Source organism: Choloepus didactylus, chromosome 2 (genome assembly GCF_015220235.1).
Source record: "Choloepus didactylus isolate mChoDid1 chromosome 2, mChoDid1.pri, whole genome shotgun sequence".
Lineage (NCBI taxonomy): Eukaryota > Metazoa > Chordata > Mammalia > Pilosa > Megalonychidae > Choloepus > Choloepus didactylus.
In genome coordinates this window covers 48,768,733-48,785,530 of record NC_051308.1, presented here as the reverse complement: position 1 = coordinate 48,785,530, position 16,798 = coordinate 48,768,733, and the positions used below count along the sequence as shown (strand labels likewise).

Here is a 16,798-nt window from a genome sequence, read left to right as displayed (position 1 = left end):
CTTTGAAATGAAATGCTCTTTTATTGTATGTTTGTTTTCTTTTGAACTTTTTTTTTCATACAGGTGATTTGGAAAAAAAGAAGGGAAAGTTAAAAAAAAAAAAAAAAAAAAAAAAAAAGAAAAAAGAAAAACAAGGGAAAAAAAAAAAAAAAAAAGATGTAGTGCCCCCTTGAGGAGCCTGTGGAGAATGCAGGGGTATTCGCCTACCCCACCTCCATGGTTGCTAACATGACCACAGACATAGGGGACTGGTGGTTTGATGGGTTGAGCCCTCTACCATAAATTTTACCCTTGGGAAGACGGTTGCTGCAAAGGAGAGGCTAGGCCTCCCTGTATTTGTGCCTAAGAGTCTCCTCCTGAATGCCTCTTTGTTGCTCAGATGTGGCCCTCTCTCTCTGGCTAAGCCAACTTGAAAGGTGAAATCACTGCCCTCCCCCCTACGTGGGATCAGACACCCAGGGAAGTGAATCTCCCTGGCAACGTGGAATATGACTCCCAGGGAGGAATGTAGACCTGGCACCGTGGGACGGAGAACATCTTCTTGACCAAAAGGGGGATGTGAAAGGAAATGAAATAAGCTTCAGTGGCAGAGAGATTCCAAAAGGAGCCGAGAGGTCACTCTGGTGGGCACTCTTATGCACACTTTAGACAACCCTTTTTAGGTTCTAAAGAATTGGGGTAGCTGGTGGTGGATACCTGAAACTATCAAACTACAACCCAGAACCCATGAATCTCGAAGACAGTTGTATAAAAATGTAGCTTATGAGGGGTGACAATGGGATTGGGAAAGCCATAAGGACCAAACACCACTTTGTCTAGTTTATGGATGGATGTGTAGAAAAGTAGGGGAAGGAAACAAACAGACAAAGGTACCCAGTGTTCTTTTTTACTTCAATTGCTCTTTTTCACTCTAATTATTATTCTTGTTATTTTTGTGTGTGTGCTAATGAAGGTGTCAGGGATTGATTTAGGTGATGAATGTACAACTATGTAATGGTACTGTAAACAATCGAAAGTACAATTTGTTTTGTATGACTGCGTGGTATGTGAATATATCTCAATAAAATGATGATTTAAAAAAAAAAAAAAAACAAAAAAAAAAACTCATAGAGTCAGAATCTAGAATATAGGTTACAGGGAAGGGTTGGGAGCAGAGAATGGGGAGTTAATACTTAAATTGTACAGAATTTCTGTTTGGGTTGATTGTAAAGTTTTGGTAATGAATGGTGGTGATGGTAGTGCCACATTGTGAATGTAATTAATAGCACTGAATTATATATGTGAAAGTGGCTAAAAGGGGAAATTTTAGGTTGTTTATATGTTATTAGAATAAAATTTTTTTAAAAAGTTGAAAAAAAAAAAAAAAAAAAAAGTAAATGAGGGAGGATATAGGATGTTTTGAGTGTTCTCTTTTACTTTTATTTTTATTCTTATTTTCATTTTTATTTTTTGGAGTAATGAAAATGTTCAAAAATTGTGGTGTTGAATGTACAACTATATGATGAAACTGTGAACAATTGTACACTTTAAATGACTGTATGGTATGTGAATATATTTCAATAAAATTACATTAAAAAAAAAAAAAAAAAAAAAAAAACATCAATGTTGCCCTTGAAGGAGAAATTAAGAATAATGCAGCTGGGAGAGGCAAACTCCCTGTATTTCATGAATTGTTCTTGTTTGGTCTAATAAACTTTATGTTTAAGCTTCAAAAAAAAAAAAAAAAAAAAAAAAAAAAAAAAAAAAAGCTATGCTTACACTAGATTGTAGTTGATTAAGTATGCAATAGCATTGTGTCTAAAAAAAAAACCAATGTACATACTTTAATTAAGAAATACTTTACTGCTAAAAAATGCTAACAATCATCTGAGCCTTTAGCAAGTTGTAATCTTTTTGCTGGTGGAGGGTCTTGCCTCGATGGTGATAGCTGCTGACTGATCAGAGTGGTGGCTGCTGAAGATGGGGGTGGCTGTGGCAATTTTTTAAAATAAGACAATAATGAAGTTTGCCACCTCAATTGACTCTTCCTTTCATCAAAGGTTTCTCTGTAGCATGTGATACTGCCTGATAGCATTTTACCCCTATAACTTCTTTCAAAAGTGGAGTCAATCCTCCCAAACCTTGCTACTGCTTTATCAATGAAGTTTATGTAATATTCAAAATCCTTTATTGTCATTTCAATAATGTTCACAGCATCTTCACCAGGAGTAGTTGCCATCTCAAGAAATCACTTTGTTTGCTAATCTGTAAGAACTAACTTCTCATCTGTTCAAGTTTTATCATGAGATGGCAGCAAATCAGTCACATTTTCAGGCTCCACTTCTAATTCTACTTCTCTTGTGATTTCCACCACCGCAACATTGACGTCTTGAACCCCTCAAAGTCATCAATGAGGGCTGGAATCAACTTCTTCCAAAGTCCTGTTCACGTTGATATTTTGACTTCCTCCCATGAATCATGAATGTTCTTAATGGCATCTAGAATGGTGAATCATTTCCAGAATGTTTTCAATTGACTTTGCCCAGATAATCAGAGGAATCACTATCTATAGCAGCTACAGCCTTATGAAATGTATTTCTTAAATAATAAGATTTGAAAGCCAAATTGCTCCTTGATCCATGGGCTGCAGAATGGATGTTGTGTTGGCAGGCATGAAAACTACATTAGTCTCTTGTTACACATCCATCAGAGCTCTTGGGTTACCAGGTGCACTGACAATAGGCAGTAATTTTTTGAGAGGGATCTTTATTTTCTGAGCAGCAGGTCTCAATAATTGGCTTAAAATATTTAGTAAACCATGTTGTAAACAGATGTGCTGTCATTCAGGCTTTGTGTTCCACTTATAAAGCACAGGCAGAGTAGATTTAGCATGATTCTTAAGGGCCCCAGAATTTTCAGAATGTTAAATGAGCATTGGCTTCAATTTAAGAGTCACCAGCTGCATTAACCCTTAAGAAGAGAGTCAGTCTTTTAAAAAGTGCAGTAGCCCTTTTCATTTCCTACAAGAACTGTTCCTTTACATTCACAATTTGGCTGTTTGGCACAAGAGATTTAGCTTTCAGTTTATCTTGGCTTTTGACATGCCTTCCTCACTATGCGTAATCATTTCTAGCTTTTGATTTAAAGTGAGAGACGTGTGACTCTCCTTCACTTGAACACTTAGAGGCCACTGTAGGGTTATTAATTGGCCTAATTTCAAAATTTTTTTGTGTCAAGGAATAGCAAGGCCCAAGGAGAGGGAGAGACATGGGGAACGACTGGTTGGTGGAGCAGTCAGAACACACACATTTATTAAGTTCACCATCTTATATGGGTGCAGTTTGTGGTGCCCCAAAACCATTACAATAGTAGCATCAAAGATCACTGATCACAGATCATCATAACATATAATAATGAAAAAGTCTGAAATATTGCAAGAATTACCAAAATGTGACACAGAGACATGAAGTGACCACATGCTGTTAGAAAAGTGGTGCCAACAGACTTGTTTGACACAGGGTTGCTACTAACCTTCAGATTTTAAAAATGCTGTATCTGTGAAACACAATAAAATGAGGTATGCCTGTATATGACAATCAATGTCCTGCCTGTTTTTTGTTTTTGTTTTTATTGAAGGAAGGCAATTAGGTTTTGGACTTTAATTTTTTGTTTGAAGTGCTGCCTGACAGATATCCAATTAAATAATGATTGGTGCTTTCTTATATTGATTTTAAGATGCCCTTGATTTCAAGACGTTAATAAGTGAAAAAATGTACACCTTGATAAAATATAGTATATAATTTCTGGCTTGTTGTAAAGTCTTCAAAACTTAATTCTGATAGCTAAGATATGATACCACTTTACCTCTGTGGGATGGTATACCAGTTTGTATACATTAGGTCCCCCAGAAAAAGCCATGTTCTTTGATGCAATCTTGTGGAGACAAATATTTAAGTGTTGATTAAGTTGGAACCTTTGGATTGGGTTGTTTCCATGGAGAAGTGACCCACCCAACTGTGAGTGACACCTTTGGTTAGGGTGTGACCTCTGATTGAATGTTTCCATGGCGGTGTGGCCCCTGCCCATTCAACGTGGGCCTTGATTAGTTCACTGGAGTCTTATAAAAGGGCTCACAAACAGAAGAACCTCAGAGCTGCAACTTACAGAGACATTTTGAAGACGGCCGTTGAAAGCAAAATTTTGCTAATGCTTTGGAGGTACCAGCCCAGACTTTGCCTAAGAAGCTGACACAGAGGCATTTTGGAGAATGCCATTTTGAAATAACCTGAGAGCAACTGAGAGTGACATTTCAGAGCAGCTGCAGCTAAGAGAGGATAAAATGCCCCAAGAGCAACATTTTAGAGAATGCTATTTTGAAACACAACCTAGGAGCAAGCAGACGCCAGCCACGTGCCTTCCCTGCTGACAGAGGTTTTCCGGACACCACTGGCCATCCTCCAGTGAAGGTACCCGATTGTTGATGTGTTACCTTGGACACTTTATGGCCTTAAGACTGTAACCGTGTAACCAAATAACCTCCCTTTGTAAAAGCTAATCCATTTCTGGTGTTTTGCACAATGGCAGCATTAGCAAACCGGAACAGATGGGCTTTGGATTTCACCTTTGTAACTCTCAAATATAAGAAACATATTAGAAAATCATCTCAGATCTACTGTCATGCTACCAGGCTGGGGGGGAGGGGGGACGGGAAGAACTACTGTAATTTTAAATAGGGTGAAATGGTGATATTTGAGTAAAAACTTAGAAGGCAGTGAGGAAATTATACAAGTACCCTAGGAAAGAATCTGAGCAGGAGGAAACAGCCTTCAGGTAGGAACATGCTTGGTATGTTCAAAGGCAGTTAGAAATAGTTGAAATGAGGTGGAGCAAGGGGAGTAGAAGGAGATGATGTCAGAGATGTAAGGGGAAGAAGCAGGTCAAACAGCATTAGACACCATTGTAAGGACTATGGCTTTTTATATGGGAATCCATTATGGGATTCTGAGTCTAAGATTGACATGATCTGACTTAGATTTTAAAAACATCACTCTGGATAGTTGTTAAGAATACACTCCATGGGGACAAAGGTTAAAACAGGGGGACCAATTAGTAGGTTACACAATAATCTAAGAATGGGACAGAGATGATGGCAACTTGGAAAAGGGTAGAAAGAAGTGGTCAGATCCAGAATATTTGAATATAGAACCAAAAGGATTTCCTGATTGAGTGGATGTGGGGTTTGAGAGAAAGAGAAAAGCCAAAGATAACTCCAAGGTTTGTGATCTGATTAACCAGAAGAATGGAAGTTATCAAATGAAATGTGGGAAGGATATATATATATATATATATATATATATATATATATATATATATTTTTTTTTTTTTTTTAGGATATATTTTTTAAAAAATGCCACAGTTCAGTTTCAGAGATGATTATTAGATACCCTAGTGAAATCAAACAGACAGATATAAAATTCTGTTAAATATATTCCTTTGAGGAATACACATTTTCTTTAGCCATTCCTCTACTGATGGATATGTAGTTTATTACCTTCTCCACCCCCACACCCCTCTTTGGCGATTCTGTGTTCTTTATTTGAAGAGAAGCAGAGAAAGAGTTCAGAAAAGAAGCCATTGTCACAAATGAAGCTTTCCAGAAGAGAAGTTGGTTCTCACTTTCCATTTTCTTACACTAATTTCCTTTACCAGAAAATATAGTTGGACCAAATAAATAGGACTCACCAAATGCACCCCATCATGTAGTTCACTTTCCCTTGCTAGCCTCTCATTTCCCTATTTGATAAGAAAGGCTCCTAAACTCCCTTTCTTCTCCTTTTAACAGGCTGAAATAATCTCCTATGTATATGCTTAGCCTGAGGGTCTGCAAGTCAGGGTTATAAAAGAAATTCCTCTTCCATAACCCAATATTTCCTCACAGCCCAAGTCCTTGTTAGAGATAGGGGTTCAGTTTTCACATGTCCTGGCAGAAAATTTGCTTCTTGGCAGTCTAAACTTGACCTGATACATCCTACACCCTCAGCCCTGGCTCCTCAGTCTCTTAACTTCTCCATTAATATCCCAGCAAACAACAAAATGTGCCCACTTATCACAGCTGAAAGCCACTCAAGTATATACGGCCACTACCTCGAGATAGTTGGGTTCCAAAAGCTGACTGAAGTCCAACAGCAGCGAACGTCATCAATAACATTGAAAGTTTGATTTTTAGCTGCATTTTTTGTCACTTTGGCTGGAAGTGAGCTTCTCCATCATTTTCTTGTTTCCTTCTTTGTATCAATTTTCCACCTGTAAAGCCCAACACCACACCACCAAGTGCAGCTGCAATTCCTGACACTTTGAAACCTGCAAGGAGGCCAATGGGACCCCCCACCACTCCTCTGATGAGTGCACCTGCCACAGGCAGAGCTGCCAGCTTGCATTTTGCAGCCTTCCCCAAGTTTTTGATTCCCTCTTCAACATTCACAGCAGCATTGTTGACATGGTCTTCAATGCTGTCAACCTTCTCCTGCTGAGTATTCACTAGGAGAGAGAAATCAGTGACCAGTTGGCTAAGTTCAAATAAGTCCGCTTATAAGGTTTTCCATGATTCTGCAGCATTTTGATCTCAAGGAATTTCAGGCAACACATATCTGAGTCAAACTCTGAGGACTTGTTTCAGTGTCAGTAGTGAGAAATGTTCCACTAACAATTATGCATCTGGTCAAAGAAGGCTGCAATAAAGTTTCTTCATCATTAAACTGTTTCTTAAGTTCGTCTAGGTATTCCAAATGGAGTTGGAGAAATTCTGCAGCTGCTGCTGATGCTTCCTCTTTAACAGGAACTATCATTTCTCTTCAGAAGTCCTAGGTTATCCTTTCAGACTTTCAAAGCTTCTCCATTTCTCAGATATTGGAGTGAAGTTGCTGAACTGTATCCAGCCTTACACTGATACGCTCTTCAGGCAACTTGTTCCAGATTCTGCACCTTTGATTCTTCTCAATATTTATCTGGTGCTTTCTTAGCCTCTCCATGTCTGTAGGGATTATTACCTTAACAATTTCTGGATAGCTGGTTCAAGGCAATGTAATTTCACTTTTTTTTCATCTTCAGACATCCTAAAAAGATGCTGTGACATATCTACTCATAAAAATTGTCTTCACTCATGTAGAAAAATCTTCCACCAGCCTAGTTTGGGTATGTTGGGGGCGCCCGATTTCCTTGAGTTCTTCGCCATGTGCCTGGCTTGTGGAAAGAGTGCTGAATTGGAGGGAAAGCCAAGGCCCTTGGTCCCAACATGGGGTGTCCTCTCTGAGCTCCCATTCTGTATATACTGCTGGGGCACTCGAGGCCAGTCAGTACACACTCCAATTTTTTTACTCTTACAAATAATGCTGCACTAATGTCCCTGTCTTTCTCTAGGATATACAGCTCCAAATAGAACTGCTGTGTCTTAGAGAACTTAAGATACTGCCAAACCACTCTTATAAATTGATTGTGCCAACTTGTGTGTCATTTTCCCTACAATTTCACCAACACTTGATAGTGATGAGAGAAAAATAGTATTGTTTTGTTTTGCATTTCCCTGACCCTTTCAAATATTTTGAATTCTATGAAGTCTTTTTACATCTTTTGTCCATTTTTCTATTTAGTTTTTTTATTACTGATCTGTAGAAACTCTTCATATATATATATATACATATATATGTGTGTATATATATATATACACACATACTTAATTTAATCCTTGTTATGTACACTCTAAACATCTTACTTTTGTTTATGGTATTTTTTTGCATACTTCAGTTTCTAATTTTGATGGAAATTTGTATTTTTCCTTCATGATTTATGATTTTTGTGCCTTATAAGGAAAGCCTGCCTTATTGCAAGTAGATTAAGAGTCTCCAATACTTTAGAGTCTTATTACTGATGTTGAAATAATAGCCATCTGGAATTTATCTTACAGTATGGTACAGGTCTGATTTTATTTTCCCCATATGTAGAATCAATGGCCCCAATACCATTTACTGAAAGTTCATCCTTTCTTCACTGGTATGTGATACCTATTCAATCATATACAACTTCTCCAATAAATCTGGATCTGGATTCTCTAATCTTTTCATTGCTCTGGCTCTGTCCCCATACTACATTGTTTTAATTACACTAAGTCTTCATATCTGGTACGAAGAATTTCTTTGTTTTGTTAGTCCTTCTTCAAAACTATTTGTTCTCGTTTGCTAATGCTGCTGTTTTGCAAAACACCAGAAACAGATGGGCTTTTATAAAGGGGGTTTATTTGGTTACAAAGTTACAGTCTTAAGGCCATAAAGTGTCCAAGGTAAGGCATCAACAATAGGGTACCTTCACTGAAGGATGGCCATTGGCATCTAGAAAACCTCTGTTAGCTGAGAAGGCACGTGGCTGGCGTCTGCTTGCTCCCAGGTTGCGTTTCAAAATGGCATTCTCCAAAATGTTGCTCTTGGGGAGTTTTGTTCTCTCTTAGCTGCAGCTCCTCTTCAAAATGTCACTCTCAGTTGCTCTGCTCCTTCTGTCTGTGAACTCTATTTATAGGACTCCAATAATTTAATAAAGACCCACACTGAATGGGTGGGGTAACAGCTCCACGGAAATTATCCAATCAAAGATCTCGCCCAGTTGACTGAGTCACATCTCCATGGAAACACTCAATCAAAGATTCCAACCTAATCAACATTAATACATCTGCCCCCACAAAACTGCATCAAAGATAATGGTGTTTGAGGGGACATAATACATCCAAACTGGCACACTGTTCATTTTTCTTACTTCTTTCAAATGAATTTTACAGTAATTTCATGTTTCCTGGAAAACTCTTCTGTATTTAGATAGGGATTGCATTAAATTTATAGGTCAATTTGGGAGATTACTAGATCAATTTTATAAACTTGAAGTCTGTCTTTCTATGAACACAGTATCTCTTTCTACTTATTGACGTCATTTATGTTCTTCAATGAAGTTTCATATTTCTCTTCATAAAAGTCTTATACATTTTTAAAGTTTTATTCCTAGGTACTTTATAGTCTTTTTTGTATCTGAAACAATCCCCCCCTTTTTTTAAATTTTAAATTACATTTTCTAACTATTTATTGCCAAAATAAAAGGGTGCCATTAGTTCATTCCTTTTTTTCACATGCGTGTCTGGCTGCCAGAATTCCAATTTCAGTCTAGTTTTGCTCAGGGGCCTGCTTGACAGTTGCAGAGCCTCTAGGCCCATGGGGAAGTGAGGAGCTCCCCCTATGAAGCTGGAACCTGAGCCTGGGTGTCTGCCTCACAACTGACGCAGAACATACAACCAGCCCTCAATAGGGCAGGGCTTCTACGAGCATGCCTGTCAGCATTTTAGAAAATAAAAGCCTCACATGAGATATCAGATAAATATTTGTTGAATGAATGGATATTTGCCTACAAAAACATATCTATAGAATACAGAAAAATGTTGGAAATCTCCAGAGGAAAAGGCATATGATTCTATTTCTGCTTGCTTTCTAAAAGAACAATAGAGTTATAAATCCTGTTGTGCTGTCATAAATAAGCTCAGCAGCAGTCCTAAAGACAGCAACCCACATTCCCAGTGTGGATTCCTGGTGCCAGAGGAAGCAGAGCAGACTTTCTTCTCAAAGAACTGACTGGGTGTTTTGGCCTGTGTGGTGGCTCCCTGAAGGACTGGTACAAAAAAGTTGCCTTTATTTCACCAAACCTGGAACTCTCCCAAGATAGAGGTGACTATATGAGAGGCATTTGTCAAAAACATATAAAGGCAAATGTATTAGCCACTGCCACCTAGGGCAAGGAAGAACAGTTGGGGCAAACAATAGACATACCAAAACGTCCGGGAGGAAATGCTGAGGATTAAGAAACTGAAGAATTCGGATCTTAAAAGCTCCCACTTATTCCAGGGATGTAAGAGGTCATGTGTATGCCCAGAGTGGGGCATATGTTCAGAAAGGACTAGAGAAGGCCCTACATCCTCACCTTTGGCTGATATTTAGGCTCTGTATAAGTAGTAAGAAAGGCTAAGGCAGAGTTGTAAACAGCCCACTGGAAAAGACTGGGAGGTTCTGTTGTCGTTATTGAGTTCCAGGTGTTTATGGAAATTGTAAAATCACTAGTTGACTACAAAACTAACCAGACACTTCAGTGGCCACACACAAAGAATACAGACTGTGTTGGTTTGGATGCTGTATGTACCCCAGAAAAGGCCATGTTCTTTAAATCCATTCCTGTGGGTGTAAACTTTTGGATAGGTTATTTCAATTGAGATATGACCCACCTCATTTAAGCTGGATCTTATTCCCTGGAGTCCTTTATGAGAGGATGAAGGACAGAAAAAGCCAGAGAGAGCTTAATGAGAAAAAGCCCCAGAGAACTGAGAGACAAGGACAGACCCATGGAAGCAGAGATTGCCACAGAATCCAGAAGCTGAAAGCAACAAAACCTAGGAGAGAAGGACTGGCAGATGCCAGCCATGTGCCTTCCCATGTGACAGAGTGTCCCAGAGGCCGGCAGCCTTTCTTCAAAAACAGCAGCCTCCTATTGATGCCTTAATTTGGACATTTTCATGGCCTTAGAACCAACTTGTAAGCTAATAAATCCCCATTGTTAAAAGCCAGTCCATCGGGGAGCCTAGAGGATCTCTCTGTGGAGAAAACCTCAGCCGTTTTCAGCCCCCAGTGCTCTGCAGTAAAGAAAGCCTCAGCCATTTTAAAATCAAAAGACTTTGATCAGCAGAGTCAGAGAAACAAAGAACTTATTGATATGCAGTGACCTCTCTAGAGGGGGCATAGCTTCCCAAGAGGAAAGGGAGGGGCCCAGCTCTACTGCCTGCCTTTCCAGAACTAGACCCCAAAGCCTGGGGGAGGAGAGCCACAGGCCACACCCTCTTACACCACCCAGTGACAGGCTGACAGGTACACCTGCCGGGCAGAAAAGCACAGATGTGTCAGTCCTCTAAGAAAAACCATCAGGGAAACCGAATACTGAATATTTCCTCCTTCTGTGACCTGAGCCTGTTCTCGTCTGGGAAAACCCAAATGGGGTGGCCTAGGAGGTCAGATGCCTAAACAACAGAAAACTACAACCTACACCAAGAAAAACGAAGTTATGGCCCAGTCAAAGGAACATACGTACATTTCAACTGAAATACAGGAATTTAAACTAATGCTAAATCAATTAAAAAAGCTTAGAGAAGATTTTGCAAAAGAGATAGAGGCTGTAAAGAAAACACTGGGCATACATAAGGCAGAAATCAAAAGTTCAAAAAAACAACTAGTAGAATCTATGGAAATGAAAGGTACAACACAAGAGACGAAAGACACAGTGGAAACATACAACAGCAGATCTCAAGAGGCAGAAGAAAACACTCAGGAATTAGAGAACAAAACACCTGAAAGCCTACATGCAAAGGAGCAGATGGAGAAAAGAATGAAAAAATATGAGCAACGTCTCCAGGAACTTAAGGATGAAACAAAGTACAAGAATGTACATATCACTGGTGTCCCAGAAGGAGAAGAGAAGGAAAAAGGGGCAGAAGCAATAATAGAGGAAATTACCAATGAAAATTTCCCATCTTTTATGAAAGACATAAAATTACAGATTCAAGAAGCGCAGCGTACTCCAAACAGAAGAGATTTGAATAGGCCTATGCCAAGACACTTAATAATCAGATTATCAAACGTCAAAGACAAAGAGAGAATCCTGAAAGCAGCAAGAGAAAAGCAATCCATCACATACAAAGGAAGCTTAAAAGACTATGTGCGGATCTCTCAGCAGAAACCATGGAGGCAAGAAGGAAGTGGTGTGATATATTTAAGATACTGAAAGAGAAAAACTGCTAACCAAGAATCCTATATCCACCAAAGCTGTCCTTCACAGCTCAAAATATTTTCCAACAGACAATGAGGGACTTTGTGAACAAGACACCCACCCTACAGGAAATACTAAAGGGAGCACTACAGAGTGATAGGAGAAGACAGGAGTGCGTGGTTTGGAGCACAGTTTTGGGAGATGGTAGCACAGCAAGGTAAGTACACCGAATAAAGATAACTATGAATATGGTTGAGAGAGGAAGGTGGGGAGCATGTGAGACACCACAAGAAAGGAGGAAAGATAAAGACTGGGACTGTGTAACTTAGTGAAATCTAGAGTGTTCAACAACTGTGATAAAAAGTACAAATATGTTCTTTTACGAGGGAGAACAAGCAAATGTCAACCTTGCAAGGTGTTAAAAATGGGGAGGCATTGGGGGAGGGATGCAATCAAAGTAAACTAGAGACTGTAACTAACAGAATCATTGTATTATGCTTCCTTTAATGTAACAAAGGCGATAAACCAAGGTAAATGCAGATGAGGGGGGATAGGGGAGGCATGTTAGACACTTGACATTGGTGGTGTTGTCTGACTCTTTACTCTACTTTGATTTAAGGTTATTTTTCCTTTTGCTGCTTCCTAGCTGTCATTTTTTTTTCCCTTTTTCTTTTGCCTCTCTACCTTCTTTCACTCTCCCTCCTGCCTTGTGGAAGAAATGTAGGTGCCCTTATGTAGATAGTGGTGAAGGTGGTGAACACATAAATATGTGACCATACAGAGAACCATCGATTATTCACTTAGGATGGAATGTATGGTGTGTGAACAAAACCATCTTAAAAAAAAAAAAAAAATGGGTTGATGACAAAACCCCAAGGGCAATATACTGAGTGAAATAAGCCAGACACATAAGGACAAATATTGCAGGGTGTCACTGATAGGAACTAATTATAATATGTAAACTCACAGACATGAAATATAAGGTATCAAGATATAGAACGATGCTCAGGAATGGGGAGCAGTTGCTTAGAACGAGCAGAATGTTCAACTAGGATGAACTTAAATGTTTGGAAATGAACAGAGGTGTTGGTAGCAAGATGTGAGAATAACTAACAGTGCCGAATGGTATGTGAATGAGGTGGAAAGGGGAAGCTCAGAGTCATATATGTCACCAGAAGGAAAGTTGGAGGTCAAAAGATGGGAATGTATAAAACTGAATCCTATGGTGGGCAATGTCCATGATTAACTGTACAAATATTAGAAATCTCTTCCATGAACCAGAACAAATGTATGAGAATACAATTAGAAGTTAATAATAGAGGGGCATATAGGGAAGAAATCTATACCTATTGCAAACTATATACTACAGTTAGTAGTACTTCAACGTTCTTTCATAAACGGTAACAAATGTACTATACCAACACTACCAGTCAACAATTGAGGAGGGTTGGTTAGAGATATGGGAGGATTCGAGTTTCCTTTTCTTTTTTTCTTTTTTCATCTTTCACTCTATTCTTGTCTGGAGTAATGAAAAGCTTCTAAAAATTGAACAAAAATTAAGTGTGGTGATGGATGCACAGCTGTGTGAGGGTTCCAGGGGCTAACGACTGTGCACTTTGGATCTTTGCATGATTGTATATGGTATCCAAACAATCCCAATTAAAAAAAAAAAAAAAAAAAAAAGCAAGTCCATTTCTGATATATTGCATTTCAGCAGCTTTAGCAAACCAAAACATAGACTTTAAGATATTAGTTCAGAAAAGTCACTAAACAAACAACAGCAACCCCAATTGGCAGCAATAACAAATTGAGGAGTAGGAAGAATCTGATTTTCAGAGTTGACACATTATAAAATTTAGAAGGTCCAGTTTTCACAAAGAATGAAAAGGCAGGCAAAGAAAAGAGAAAGTTTAGGCTATATACAGGGGTGGGGGTGGTGGGGTTAGGGGTTGGGGGAACAAAATAGAAACTAGCCCTGAAAAACCCCAGGCATTTGACAACTTCAAATCCAGTGTCATAAGTATGCTCAAAGAGTTAAAGGAAACCATGGACAAGGCATTAAAATAAACTAGTGAAATAATAAATGAGAATATCAAAGATTTCAAAATCGTAAAAAAGAGCAAAATAGAAATGCTGGAGATGAAGGTACAATAATGGAAATTAAAAATTTAGTAGCAAGGATCAATAAATCTAAGCTGACAGAAAAATGAAAGAACAAACTTGCACATAGATCCATTGAGATTACCCAATCTGAGAAAGAAAAAAGAATGAAGAAAAATGAACAGAGCCTAGGAAACTTGTGGGATGGTATCAGGCTTAATAATTATGTATAATCAGAGACCCAGAAGGAGAAGAGAGAGAGAAAGGGGCCAAAAGAGTATCTAAAGAAACAATCATTAAAAATTTCCCAAATTTGATAAAAACATGAATCTACACATCCAAGAAGCTCAATGACCCACAAGATGTATTATAATCGAACTGCCAAAAGACAAAGAGAAATTCTGAAAGCTGCAAGAGAGAAGAGTCTCAATACATACAAGGGATCCTCAATAAGATTATCAGCTGATTTCTCACAAAAAACCATGGAGGCCAGAAGGCATATTCAAAGCACTGAAAGAAAACAACTGTTAATCAAGAATTCTGTATCCAGCAAAACTATCCTTCAAAAAGGAAGAGAAATTAAGATATTCCCCAATAAATAAAAACTGGGAGTTCATTGCTATAGACTTGCCCTCCAAGAAATACTAAAGGAAGTACTTCAGCCTGATATGAAAGTATACTTGAGAGTAACTCAAATCTAAACAACAAAATAAAATACACTGGGAAAGGTAACTACATAAGTAAATATAAAAGTCAGTATTAATGTATTTGGTCAGTAGCTTTTTTTCTATACAATTTAAAAGACACCTACATAAAATATTTATAAATCTATGTCACAGAAAACATAAACATGTTATGATGGTTAGGTTTATGTGTCAACTTGGCCAGGTGATAGTTTCCAGGTGTCTGGTCAAGAACGCACTGGCCTAACCATTACTGCAAGAACATTTGTGGCTGGTTAATAAAACAGGAGGCTGGTTTATTAAATCATTAGTCAATTGACTGCACCTGTGACTGATCACATCAACAAAGGGCATGTCTTCCACAATGAGAGAATTCAATCAGCTGGATTTAATCCAATCAGTGAAGACTTTTAAGGGAGAAAGAGAGAGGATCTTCACTTCCTCATCGGCTAGTCAGTGAAGCATTTCCAGAGGAGTTCATTGAACACCTTCATTGGAGTTGCCAGTTTGCTGCACTACAGAATATGGACCCGTATATTCCGCCCTGCAGAATTTGGACTTGTGCATCCCCACAGTTGTGTGAGACACTTTTATGAAATCTTATATTTACAGATATCTCTTGTTGGTTCTGTTTCCCTAGAGATCCCTAACTAATACAGATACAATCTGTAACAATAACACAGGGTGGGGTGGAGAATGGAGCCTTACAGGAACAAAGTTTTTGTCTAACAATAAAGCAGCAATGGAGGAACTGAGCAACAGAACTATGTGACAGAAAACAAATAGCAAATGGCAAAGTAAGTCCTTCCTTAGCAGTAACTACATTGAAAGTAAATGGAATAAACCTTCCAATTAAAAGGCAGATACTAGCAGAAATGGATATATATATTCATTCCAGCTATTGCTATTTTCAAGAGACTCACTTTAACCAAAAACACAAATGGGATGAAAGTGAAAGACTGAAAAAAAGATAATCCATAAAAATACTAAGCAAAAGAGAGTTGGAGTGGCCATACTAACATTGGACAAGATTGACCATAAGACAAAAACTGTTACAATAGATAAAGGACATTATACATTGATAAAAGGGTCAATCCATCAAGAAGACATAACAATTATAAACATTATATGACCCTATCAACAGGGTCCCAACATACATGAAACAGAAGTGATAGAACTGAAGGGAAAAACAGCTTAACAATTTTGGGAGACTTGAACACTCCACCTTTCTGATAGATAGAATAATTGGACAAAAGATAAACCAGGAAATAGAAGACTTGAAAAACATATAGGCCCAACTAGACCTTACAGACAGAACACTGCCCACAACAACAGCAGAATACATATTCTTTTCAAGTGCACAGGGAACATTCTTCTGGATAGACCATATGTTAGGCCACAAAACGTGTCAATACATTTTAAAAGACTGAAATTATACAAAGTATCTTCTCTGACCACAACGGAATGAAATTAGAAGTCAACAGAAGGAAAATTCACAAGAGTATGTTTTTTAAATTTCCAAATATTTGTGAATTTTCCTTCTGGTTAAGAGTACGTTTTTAAAATTTCCAAATATTTAACCAAAGGGTCAAAGAAGAAACCACAAGTGAAATTAGTAAACACTTGAAGGTAAATCAATGAAAACACAACATTCCAAAACGTATGGGATGATGCAAAAGCAGTGCTCAGAGTGAAATTTATACCTATGCCTACATTAAAAAAAGATGGCAAATCAATAACCTAACCTTCTATCTTAACCAGGAAAAGAAGAGCAAATCCAAGCAGAAGGAAGGAAATCAAGTTTAGAGTGAAGATAAGTGAAATAGAGCATAAAAAAAAAACAATAGAATCGATGAAGCCAAAAATTAGTTCTTTGAAAATATAAACAAAATTGATATAAAGAAAATTTGATCATGAAAAAAAGAAAATTCAAATGACTAAAATCAGCAATAAAGTGGGGCTATTACTACCAACCTCACAGAAATAAAAAGGATTATAAGAGAATAGTATGAATGACCATATGCCAACAAATTAGATAACCTAGATGGAATGGATAAATTCCAACAAACTAACTGCCAAAACTGACTCAAGAATAAACAGAAAATCTGTATAGGCCTGTAACGAAGAGATTGAATCAGTAATCAAAAAACTTCCAACAACAAATAAGTCCAGAATCAGAGCTTCACTGATGACTCTATCAA

General features: G+C 38.1%; 1 protein-coding gene and 1 pseudogene across 1 annotated transcript in view; both read right to left on the bottom strand.

Moving 5' to 3' along the window:
* LPGAT1 (lysophosphatidylglycerol acyltransferase 1) overlaps positions 1-16,798 on the bottom strand; it is a 126,302-nt gene that overhangs the window by 30,053 nt on the left and 79,451 nt on the right. The window lies entirely within an intron of this gene.
* On the bottom strand, positions 5,710-7,326 carry LOC119525606 (annotated as a pseudogene).